The sequence below is a fragment of the Ceratotherium simum genome, chromosome 1 (genome assembly GCF_057802395.1).
Source record: "Ceratotherium simum simum isolate JZ-2026a chromosome 1, ASM5780239v1, whole genome shotgun sequence".
NCBI lineage: Eukaryota > Metazoa > Chordata > Mammalia > Perissodactyla > Rhinocerotidae > Ceratotherium > Ceratotherium simum.
In genome coordinates this window covers 82,160,051-82,172,332 of record NC_141900.1, presented here as the reverse complement: position 1 = coordinate 82,172,332, position 12,282 = coordinate 82,160,051, and the positions used below count along the sequence as shown (strand labels likewise).

Below are 12,282 nucleotides of genomic sequence, written 5' to 3'. Positions count from 1 at the left end.
TGCATCCCAGAAGCTCTGGATCACAGAAATTTCCCAAATACTTCATCCATCACTATAGTGTACTTACCTCTAGGATGTGATTTCAACAGTCAAAGGTGAAATGGAGCATAACAGATCATCATTTCTTACTAATTAATGATTTAAGTTGTTATGCCTGGTAAGTTTGTGCATTTTTCAAAATAAGAATTGCAGCGGCCTATTTTTAGGAGCAGCACAGTCAAAATTACAGCTATATATCTATATATGTGTGACTTCGCAAAATACAATAATATGAACGGGTGTACTGGTAATAATAGGGATATTTAGGGTCATTTTTTTTGTTGTTATCCATATGCTTATTTGCAGAAACTAAGATAATTTAGCATTCTTTGACCACTTAACCTGTGTGCTGAAAGGTTAAAAGTTATATCAAAAGTTAAAGTTTTGCAATCAATTATGTCTTAGTCTAAACTTAGAGCTCAGCTGCTGCAAACGTTTTACAGTTTCTCTGGAGAATTACTGTTCATGGCATTCATGCTGTGAAATCATATTATAGCTGAGGCATTTGTACAACTTTATGTAACAAATGCCTTCAGACAATGGCCCCAGACCTAGAGCAGATTTCTTTACAGAGAATTTTATAGTGGTTTATGGTATAGTGAAGGCTAAGAACATCAAACAAACATGGTCCACTTTCAAGTGCAAGTTAAACATTTTAGAGTCCCTAAATCAAATTTCATCTGCTTTTACCAGTCATGATTACATTTAGTAACCAGTAGGTTATGAAACATTTTAAAAAATGTATGTATCACACATTGATGACTTATATTGCCAATTCATTATTCCCAACTCTTTTATTGCCGTTTTATCATTCCTGACTAATTGCATGTTCTGACAGTTTCTATGAAATGTGTGACACCGAATAATAATTATTGACTATTCATCCAGCACTGATAGGAAGGATGGCCAGGGAAAAATGTGTCCCAGATGATACATCAGCAAGTGCTATTTAGACTTTAATGATTTCATGTTAATTTGGGTTTCAACAGTAACTAGGGAATTCATGCCTTTTAATTTTCACTTTCATTGACATCCTTAAATACTTTCAGTGGTTAATGAAAAAAAGTTTCTTATTAATTATTTTAACAGAATGAGCTTATCAGTATAATACATTTAAAAGCTTTGCTTCTTTAACAGAAAATTTCTACCAATAAAAATTTGCTTGGGATTTGTTTTATCATAGGTAGAAGTTTTGTTTTATTAGCAGTTAGTTTCCTTCTTCAAAACAATTCAATCTTATTTCCTAGCTTAATTTTCCATTTGAGTGTGATATATAAAGGGAGAGTCTTCATGTGGGCAAACATCAAAACCAAAGTGTAACCCACAGATGCCATACCAGCAACTTGTCCATCTTCAGTGATTATTTCAACAGCACTGCAATTCAATCACAAGCAACCACTTCAGCGGTTACACTTGAAACCCCAAAAAAGTCCAGTTTTTCCTATGGCTGTTCAGTGAAATTGCAAACGCATTTCACTAAGCTTTTATATACATTCTAGCTCTTTAACTCAGTCATGCAAAGAACCCAAAGGCATCTGACCTGCTAAGTTGCCTGAAAATATGAAACTGTCTTTCTGAATAGTTTGTCTCTGAAATAACTCAAGTATGGCTTTGGTTTTATTATGGATTTCACTTGGAGGCAGTGAAGAAAAATAACATGCTTCACAGGCTGTCCTTGCTAATCTAGCAACACCTCATCTGGGGTTAAGGATAGAGTGGATGCTGGGAAATACTTGTTAACTGAAACAGCATTTGCATAGTAAAATCGAGTTTCAGTGATAGAGAAGTATCTCTATAACCCCAAACTGCAATGTCTACATAAATAGATATTTTCTTATCTTAGACCATCACAAAATTAAACAAGATGGAAACTGACGGCATCAAATAATCGACTTTCTCATAATCAGTTGATTTATTTAGCAAATATCTAATGAGAATCTGTGATGTGTTAGGTACTAGGGATACTAAAGATGTAAAATTAGCCCCTGATATCAATGGTTGTCTAGGTTTATAAGAGGATTGCTAATATTTTAAATGTTACCTAGAAGATAATTTCACTTAACATGTTATAATAACATTTCTATTTCTGCTGTTATATATTTGGAGAATATGAATCTAGAGGGTAGCCTGTGTGACCCTGAGTGCACTAGAAAGACATAAATAATAAGCAATTAGATTTAAATGGAAGAAGGGGAGAGAAACGTAGCCAAACCACACTCTATTTTCTTATAGACGCAGCTATTCATGCTTGGACACATTTGTACCGATGCAGAATGAAAAAATGTCAGACTCTAGCATAAACAGCAATTAAATGGGAATCAGGGCATGAAAGCTCTCTGAGCCTCAGTTTCCTCATCCGTAAAGTGAAAGTGGGGTATCTATATGATTTCTCTGATATGCATGTGTATTGAAAACTGTTAAGATCAGGGTAAAGTGATTTCCCACCCCTGAATATCCAGAGCTACAGAGACACAACTATGCAGTAAAGAGAAAAACAAAATCCCCAAAAACTGACAACAAAATCTGTCTGGTTGATTTATTGCCACATCCAATCATAATATGACTGTATTGGTTCTGCAAACTACATGCAATAAGTACATGTATACTATTTAGGATGAAATCATTTCATCATATGTCATTTCCTTTGCAAGAATCATAAACTGGGTTTTAATTTTTCTGATTATCTGAATATGGGCTAGAAAATCACCCCACTAATCATAGCCCAGCATCTTTCTTAACATTTAGATAATGGAGAAATATCACTATCTTAGCACAAACTGTGCACGAAACTGCCTACAGAGAACTTTCCTAAAGCCTTGTAAATGTGGAAGCATCTTTTGAGCAGTAGTTCCCTAATGGAGAGGAAATGAGCAGTGCTATTTCTGAACCAACTGGAATTTTTCTTTTTAAAGCATCCTCTCATCTCAGAATGATGTCTCTATAATCAGAATGGAGTTGTGGATGGGGCATTTGTAACTTGCAAAAACACATCATCATATGCAAATCTTCCCTCTTCTGCTCACCCACAGAAGGATCATCACAATCACCCATAAATTTTTGCAAAAACTCTCAAATTGCCTAGTAATTCTGATACGCACATAATCCACACTCATTCTGTCTTAATTGAGAAATATTCATTTAAGGGCATCCAAATAAAATCAATGATAAAATCATTTGCTAATCATGCATGACCTCATCTTCCACAAACACCATTTTTGATCTTTGATTTTCGGAGAAGCCATGGGCCAAATTTGGTCCACATACATATCTTGGATGTTTGTAAACTTTGGGGATAATAAACTTGGAATAATGAGGTCAATTCCTCTTAGCAAGTTAGATCAGGCAAAACCATCTTGCTAATTATGGGTTTGGTAAATGGATGTGCTCAATTACCTTCATCTCTCTCTCTCTCTCTCTCTCTCTCTCTCTGTCCCTCTCTTTGTGCAGTTGAAGACACTATGTCTCATCTGTAATTGAAAAAATCTAAACTAATTACCATCAGAACTGACACAACTTCCCTAGAGGAATGAGAATATCAGCTCCCAAATTGCCTAATATCAAAATATTAGCACTGAAATCACCGTAGAAATGTCAAACATCTAATGTCCCTAATCTCACTTTTCATTTATATCTAGACAAAAAGATTAAAGAATTGAAGAAAAGGTTTGCACAGGCTACAATGTATGGGAGATAATGTTGGATTTTCAATGTCCATAATGTCTACAATGTTTATAACCTGCCAAAAATATTCTATTGTAATTTTATTCATTCAACAAATGTATATTGATCACTATATACTTAACATTCTTCTAGACACTGGAGTGAGTTATCCCTTCAGTTTTTGTCTATCTCTAAAAAATTAAAATTGACTAAGATCCAGAACCATACATAAGTTTGTATTCTCAGTAAGTGTAATAATACCAAATTTTTCCATAATATAATATTTTACAATGTCAGTAATAACCCAAATATTCTATAAGAAGTTGATAACCTTCTTGTTCTCCAAATTTGTTTCTGTAAACAGGAATCATCTATTATAATGTTGTTAATATCTCTGTTACAACAATGACCATCTTAGTTCCTTGAAGCGATTAATAATTGAGCCATTTTCTTCTTTGAGAAAAAAACTCAATTCATTAGCAGTTTATAGATAACAACGTTGCTCTTGCCACTTAATTTGTCCTGGCTTTTGTAGAATAGAAAATAAGAGTGGGTAAGTGGGTGGTAGTCAGTATTCAAAAGGAATATATATATTTCTTTTTTTTGAGGAAGATAGGCCCTGAGCTAACATCTGTGGCAATCTTCCTCAATTTATTTTTCTATGTGGGTTGCCGCCACAGCGTGGCTTGATGAGTGGTGAAGGTCCATGCCTCTGATCCGAACCCATGAACCCCAGGCCACCGAAGCACAGTGCGTGAACTTAACCACTACACCACCGGGCCAGCCCCTAAAGGAATAAATTTTATTGACTTCACCAAAAGGGTGTTTGTTCTCTGATCTTCTGAAAAGCACTCTCTCTCAGTCATGCAACAACAGTTTTCTTCCTGTATAACAACTTGGAAGTGAAAAGTCTAAGAGTTTTTAACCAGATGACCTAATTAGGTTAAAGGGAAGTTTGTTAACCCAGATTTCCCAGTTAAACCTTTACCAACTCATACTAGCTTCTAGATTTTGAAGCTCTTCTCACTATTTCTTCCCTTACATTCACTGGATTCATTTCAAATGAATTTGGAAACAAGATGAGAGCAGAAGTAATCTCCTTGAGAAGGTTCAATAACAATTAACATGGAGCTAAGTGCCATTTTTAAAGGTTTTCAAATCACAAATAAATATTAACAGATTGTGAATTTTCCACTGGCATGAGAATGGAAAGTCATAGGTTAAATCAATGTGGGGTGAAGTGGGGGGATTTTTTTGAAGCATGGGTACCTTTCCCAGATTCCAATTAGTCCCACTCTGATAGAATTCATAGTCTCAAAATAGGAATGGGAATAAGGTCTGTGTAGGTTCACAGACTGCAACCACCTAGCACATTCCAATTTCTCTATCCCTCACCCCTCCCCCCCTTACAAAACTAAATTAGAATCTTCAGGAAGGGACTGGAGTTCATACTTTGAGAAAACTCTACAGATTCACTTTTATTTTACCAATGTTTTAATCTGACTTTTCATCTTCATTTACATGAAAAATTGGCACCTCCTAGGCAGAATGATATTTTAAAATACACAGATGCTGCAAATAAAACATCCCATAGCTGTTCAACAGAAACATAAGGCCACTGAAATATATTAATTTGTCAGTACACACGTAAATGTGGCTAAGCAAAAATTTGGCAGAAGAACAAACATTCTCACAAAGAAAATACAACACAGTAAAATATAAACACAATTAAATGAACCAAATTATAACCCATCAATAGAAGAGAGAGGCGTGCCATTGACTATATCTGCACAGTAACTATACAGTCAGTTTTCTAGATTATTAGACAAAATATGCACAAAGCTTTTGGATGATTAACTGTGTATATTAGAATCTCATTAATTTAGCCAACATTTATTGAATAGCTATCATATTTCATGCGCTATGCTAAACACTGGGATTACAAAGATGAGAAAAGGCATGGTCCACACGCTCAAGAACCTGACATCTTAAGTCATTTCTTTGCTGCATAGGTTTAGATGTTTTATAGATCACCTTATACTTCTTGAAAATCAACAAAACACTGATACGGCATGTTTGTCTGTTCTGCGATGTTCTTGCCTTACATGAGCACATAAAGATGAAATTCACTTTACACTCTGTGATATTTTAGCAATACATAGACATTAAAAATATATTTCATTTAAAAGTGGCTCTTGGGGCCTGCCCCGTGGCATAGCGGTTAAGTGCGCGCGCTCTGCTGCTGGTGGCCCAGGTTCGGATCCCGGGCACGCACCGACGCACTGCTTGTCAAGCCATGCTGTGGCGGCGTCCCACATAAAGTGGAGGAAGATCCGCATGGATGTTAGCTCAGGGCCAGTCTTCCTCAGCAAAAAGAGGAGGACTGGCAGATGTTAGCTCAGGGCTGATCTTCCTCACAAAAAAAAAAAAAAAAAAGTGTCTCACTCAGGGGCCAGCCCCGTGGCACAAGCAGTTAAGTGCTCGCGCTCCGCTGTGGTGGCTCGGGGTTCGCCAGTTCGGATCCCAGGCGTGCACCAACACACTGCTTGTCAAGCCATGCTGTGGCGGTGTCCCATATAAAGCAGAAGAAGATGGGCACTAATGTTAGCTCAGGGCCAATCTTCCTCAGCAAAAAGAGGAGGATTAGTATCAGATGTTAGCTCAGAGCTGATCTTCCTCACAAAAAAAAAAAGAAAAGAAAAGAAAAAAAAAATGTCTCACTCATTCATTCTTTTATTCAACAAATATTTATCAAGGGCCTATTTTGTGCCACATTCTGTGCCAGTAACCAGAGACAGAGCAATGAAATATTAGCATATGTCTTGTTTTTCAGAACTATACACTTTTCTGTTTATTCTTTTCCCAATAACAAAGCCCCTAAAGCCTTCCATCTGGACAGATTATTCACTTTGTTTTCCTGCTGCTGGAGTTTGCCTTCCTCCTGAGAATATCTCAACCTCTCTCATCTCTCTAGAACTTATTAGACTTGATATTTTTTTCCTGCCCTATCTAATCTAACACACTAATATATGCTAGTGAATCAATAAAATATCTCTCCCCTTCTGTGTGATAATTGTGCTTTTGTGCAATGTCCTTATAGAGACCATGTATTTAAACTAAAGTGATTCAAATCGTAGGGATTTCAAACTCTGAGATAGACAGTTTGAGGAAATGATTGGACTGAATTCTTAAGTATTTACCTTATACTTATGCAGGTATTAGGCCTACAGCCTCCTATTGTTAAATGTTGCGAACAGTATTTTGGTATTTAATTGCATTGTCCATCTCACAGTCAGGTGCCCCCAATATGACACTCACACTTTCTGTTTTAGAGACTTAGGCATAGAGTTTTGATTGATGAGTGTAATCACTTCACAACAGGAGTTTTTTTTTCCCATCCTTCCTCCTGGAGTGTCCTGCTAACCATGTACTAAAATGAGCAGAGGACATTCATCCTCAAGACTGTTTTAACAGTGTCTAGTTCAAACACACTTTGTCAATCTAGTCTGCAGTCAGGCTAAGCCAGTACTTGGTAATACTTTCTACTCCTTGTGACAAATTTCTGTTTTCAAAATGCAGTTTATTTCAAGACCACTCTTTACGGAAAAATTAACATTTATGTGCTGGAAACTGCACTACTTCTTTCTAACTGCTATCTCATGTAGTTCTCCTTGTGGTTCTATGAGGCAGATTACATATCTCCATTTTACAGCTGAGGAAATTGAGATTAAAAGAGGCTAAATCTCTGGCCATGGTCACATAACTAATGAGTATAAAAACTAAGATTAGAGCAGGCAGAACAGATCGCAACGGTGCCAGAAATAGACCCCAAGCAAAAATATATCTGCCACCACCTGTCACTGTGATTGAAAGTCTACCTTTAGTAGATCATTCCTTGGAGTCCTCGAGTTACTTTAGTTGACTTGATTTTTTTCATTTTAGAAGCTTAGTAAATAAGTGTGTATCCCCAAGGGGGAGTAATGCCTAAAGATTTTCACCTAAATATTACTGGACATTGCTGTGATGAATGCTGTGCCTTATATCTAATTTCACTAAATCTAAGATGCCATTAATTATAAAATGCACCAGTTTTTTGTGTACCACTAAGAAAAAAATGCCAATTAACCATGACAATGAAAATGATTTCTTTATCACATTAATTTAAAATTGCATCTCAAGTTCAGACATGTAAAAACATGAAAAATGCACTTCTGATAACTGACAAAATAGCATAGACCCTTTGAACAGGAAGAAAGTAAAATAAGATGGAATTTAGAATATCACTCAAGACTAACTTTACCTGCTTCATCACTTTAATGAAGATATTGAAATTGCTAAATGATTCAACTGGTTTGAGAGACTACAATTTACATAGTTGTATTATTGCAGAATTAGACTGTACACAGTCATTATATTCAGGGGAATGTAGTTGCTACAGTTATGAGTGTAATTAAGAAAATACTAATTTAATATCTATTACTTAATGTTACTTTGTTCTCTACAATGTAAAGGCAAAGTAGAAGAGACACGATGTTCTATGCTTCTTGGAATTTGAACCGATGCCAAGATGAGGAACTATGTTTGAGTTTAAGTGGGTAAATATACCATATCTGCATCCTGATCTCACTTATCAAGTGCTTCTGGGAACCTTTCTGTATTCAGCTCAGACACAACCATCACTGCCAGCCCTGTCCCAAGAATACTGCTGTATTACTTGCAACATTCTCTGTGTGCCCTCTCTTATAATTGTAGCCTTACCACATTAACAATTTGAGCAAGATTTCAACATTAGTTGCTCAGCAGAAAACTATATTTCCTGTTTTTAAATATTGCCTTATCTTTACAAATTAAACAAACATCAGAGTAGGCAGTTGTAGAAATATCACAAACTTCATATTTGGGGTTGAATTTGGATCACCTCTTTCAGACTTGATTTCTTTAGTTGTAAAATATAAGAATTAAATGAGGTAACATAAACATGTAGTATTTAATGGGTCCTCAATATACATTAGTTTCCCACATACACATACTTTCTAAAGAGGAAGTGGTGTTGATTTCTTTAAGGAGTCCCTACAGTCATGCGACAGTTTGGAGTACTAGCAGTGTATAAGAGAGGACACAACAATGGTGGCTGAGGTTGAAAAGAAAATAAATACATAGATTCTGTGGGAAGCCTAAGTTATATTTTACAATTCTCATATGGTGTAAAAGCTACTTATTAGTATAGACAATCTACTTCAAAAGGCTCCTACTTAATGTTCACGTTTTTTAAATTATTTGTTCATCGTTACCTCCCATTTTTCTTCCTCTACCACATCTATTACCTTCAGTTTTTCTTCCTATATTCTGATCCACAGTCCCTATTACTTAATAGCTGTGCCTTTGTTGGCCAGTGCCTAGAAGCCTTTCCAATTATTTTATCCTCTCACCTCAACTATGGATGAAAATCAAATTTTCAGAAAACAAACCACAATGGCCTTTGTTCTTATCCCCACAGTGGGAAAAACTAGAATGTGTTTCTCTTAAGTTTGTTACCCACCTAAGCTTTTCTATTCAAAATTAGCAGCTACTTGTTTTTTCTTTTTTTTTTTTGTTTTTGGTGAGGAAGATTGGCCCTGAGCTAATATCTGTTGCCAATCTTCCTCTTTTTGCTGAGGAAGATTAGCCCTGAGCTAACATCTGTGCCCATCTTCCTCCATTTTGTATGTGGGATGCTGCCACAGCACGGCTTGACGAGCAGTGCTTAGGTCTGCGCCAGGGATCCGAACCTGCAACTCTGAGTCGCAGAAGCAGAGCACACAGACTTAACCACTACACGACCAGGCCGGCCTCAGTAGCAGCTACTTTTGATTCAATGAATTGCAAAATTCTAGACCAGTCTCAGTGCCTGTTTAAAATTAGTTTAGATGAGCAAAACTTATTTGTTATTTACTGGTTCCTGAATTAATTTTTCAAAGAGCTACAACTTCAAGTCTCCTACAAGGCATCAGAATCTTAGGTACAAGCTAGTCACTGTTTGGTGAGAATCTACAAGCAGCACATTAGTTAAGGACCACCCCCCACCACCACCATATTGGAAATGTTATGTAAATGTTTCATCTCAATTTTACACTGAGTTTTTGTTATGACTTCTTATTTTGGTTTTGGACAACCTCTTGTACTTTGGTAAATAAATATCCACATTTTCTTTTTCCATATTTGAACTGTGATTTTATATATCTCTTTACTTTGTATTAAGAATGTAGAAAAGAAGCTCAATTAATGAAAATTAATAGTTATGGAAAATTTTTAAAGAAGCAATATCTGCACTTTTGGTTTAACTTTCAGTAATTCAAAACAGGCAGAATTGTGTTTAATAATTAGTTTTAGGAAAGAAATTTTAATAAGTAGACAAAAAAATTGAAACACCTTAAATTTATTTTTCTGATATGCATTATGATTACTAGAGTTCCTACAATTATTTTTGTGTGATTAATTTCTCAGCAAAACACATCTACTTTCAGAAAAAATAGTGAAGGTATTCTTTATATTAGTTGTTTTCAGGATTTTCCAAAATTCTCCCATAATGAGGTTTTATTGTATATTCACCTACCCTCATGGTTCCTGTTCTACTTTCGCCATATTTATATTCTCAGCGCAGAGCTGCTACTATTTCTTAAAATATATAATAAACCATTGTCAGCTAGCAGTCAAGTTAGTTATATACATGAAGCTATTATATTTGAAGCAACTTTGAAATTAATACCAAATTACACTGACAAATGTTATTAAACATACTTATTCAATATAAACCTTTCTGGATCAATTAATTGTTGAACAACAGAACTTTTAATTTTAAGGAAATCCTACCTTGAGAAGCCAACAATATTTCGTTTCAAATGTATATTTTTTTCCTTTTAAACAAGTAATAGAACGTTTCCTATGGTCAGATTTACAATGGCACAGGTAAGCTTTTACCTTACCTACCACCTTTTCTTAGATCCCCACACTATCTAGCAGAGTGGGCTGGTTGGCAAGGACTCCTTCTCTACACCCCTGTTCCTCGGCACTGAACCTAAGACACTACAATGGGGAAAGCTGGTCTCATAGAATTATTTTCAAAGCAAAACAAAGTACTTTAGAAGCACCGACTTTTGTCCAATCACCTATTTACAAATGAAGAAAATGAAGACCCCTCCCTCTTCTCCACAGTGACTTCTGTCGTGTTGCCTTGTCTTCATCTAAGGAAAAGTATTTATTGAAACTAGATCTTTTCATGCACAATATTTATTTTCCCAGAGAAAAAAACATTTTCAACCTTTTACACATGAGAATTTGCATATCTTGAAAAGTTTGAGGATTTTTGACATGGTTTAAGATTAAAATTAATATAATTTACTAATTAAGAAATTCACCACTTTCAGGCAATAATAAAGGCATTCCTAACATATGCCAGGCATTTTATTAGACACTGGGGATCCAGAAATGATTAAATATGGTTTCTGATCTGAAATATCTTGCAGTCTAGTGGGTGAGGGGAAATGACAACTGTAATTCACTATACTGATACCATAATAAAGGTGCATGTAATGTCCAAGAAAACATAGAAGGCAGAGAGATTATTTGCCAAACAAACTTAGAGTAACTTTTGTATCTGATGTCTCTTCCTTCTAACCCTGCTTGCCTTTTAAATAAATACCATTTAAATCCTGCTATTTTAAAATTGATGTTTTTGGTACTGTGCTGCATGGCATTTCATCAAACAACTTATTGAATCCATAATATATAGTACATTGATCCCCAGTATTCCCTTATTGAATAAATCCATCATTATATTAAAGAAGAAGAAAAGAGTAGTTTTTTATAAGCTTTCTTTAATAAATTTGTTATATTGACCACTTTTTAGACATTTTGTTCTCAAGTGTTCACATGATAGTATCTCTTGGGTCATAAATTTAAATCAGTCTGTAAATGATGTGACTCATCTTCGTGAAAACTTTCTACACTTTTGAACTATACCCATCCCAGAGTAGAAAAGCTTCAGTCTAAACTACGCAGGAGGATCGCTTCTCAGCCTTTTGGCTAAGATCAAGTGTAAACTACGCAGGACATTGAACCTAAAAAAGAAGTTGAATAGGCTTTCTTAATGTTGTTTCTATTAAAAGTGTGATAAAGCAACTCTTAGGTAAGCTCTTATCTTAGTAGATCCCCCACACACTCACCAGCTATTTGGTTAAAAAACACATATAATAATAAAAATTATTATGATAAAAAAATATATAAAATCTATCAAGAAACTAATTAATACCTTGAGTTTTCCATAAAATTTATGTGCATGTAAATCATTTAGTTCTCTGAAAAATTCTATAAAGTACTAGTTAATCTCTCCACATTAAATATATATAAACTGACATTCTGAAAGTTTAAAAGATTTGCATAAGAACACACAATAAAGTAGATAGCCTAAGCAGGACTTCAAAATCTACTTTTTTGAAATTTCATAGTAACATGTTTCTTAACCTAAAACATAACATTTTTACTTGTTCTAAACATCTCTACTTATAGTTAAATATATAACAACACACAATTATGACTGTAAGCTTC

General features: G+C 35.1%; 1 pseudogene; it reads left to right on the top strand.

Annotated features, from left to right (window-relative positions):
* Positions 1 to 11,740: 11,740 nt before the first annotated feature.
* On the top strand, positions 11,741 to 11,890 carry LOC147918263 (U2 spliceosomal RNA; annotated as a pseudogene).
* The last annotated feature ends 392 nt before the right edge of the window (positions 11,891 to 12,282 follow it).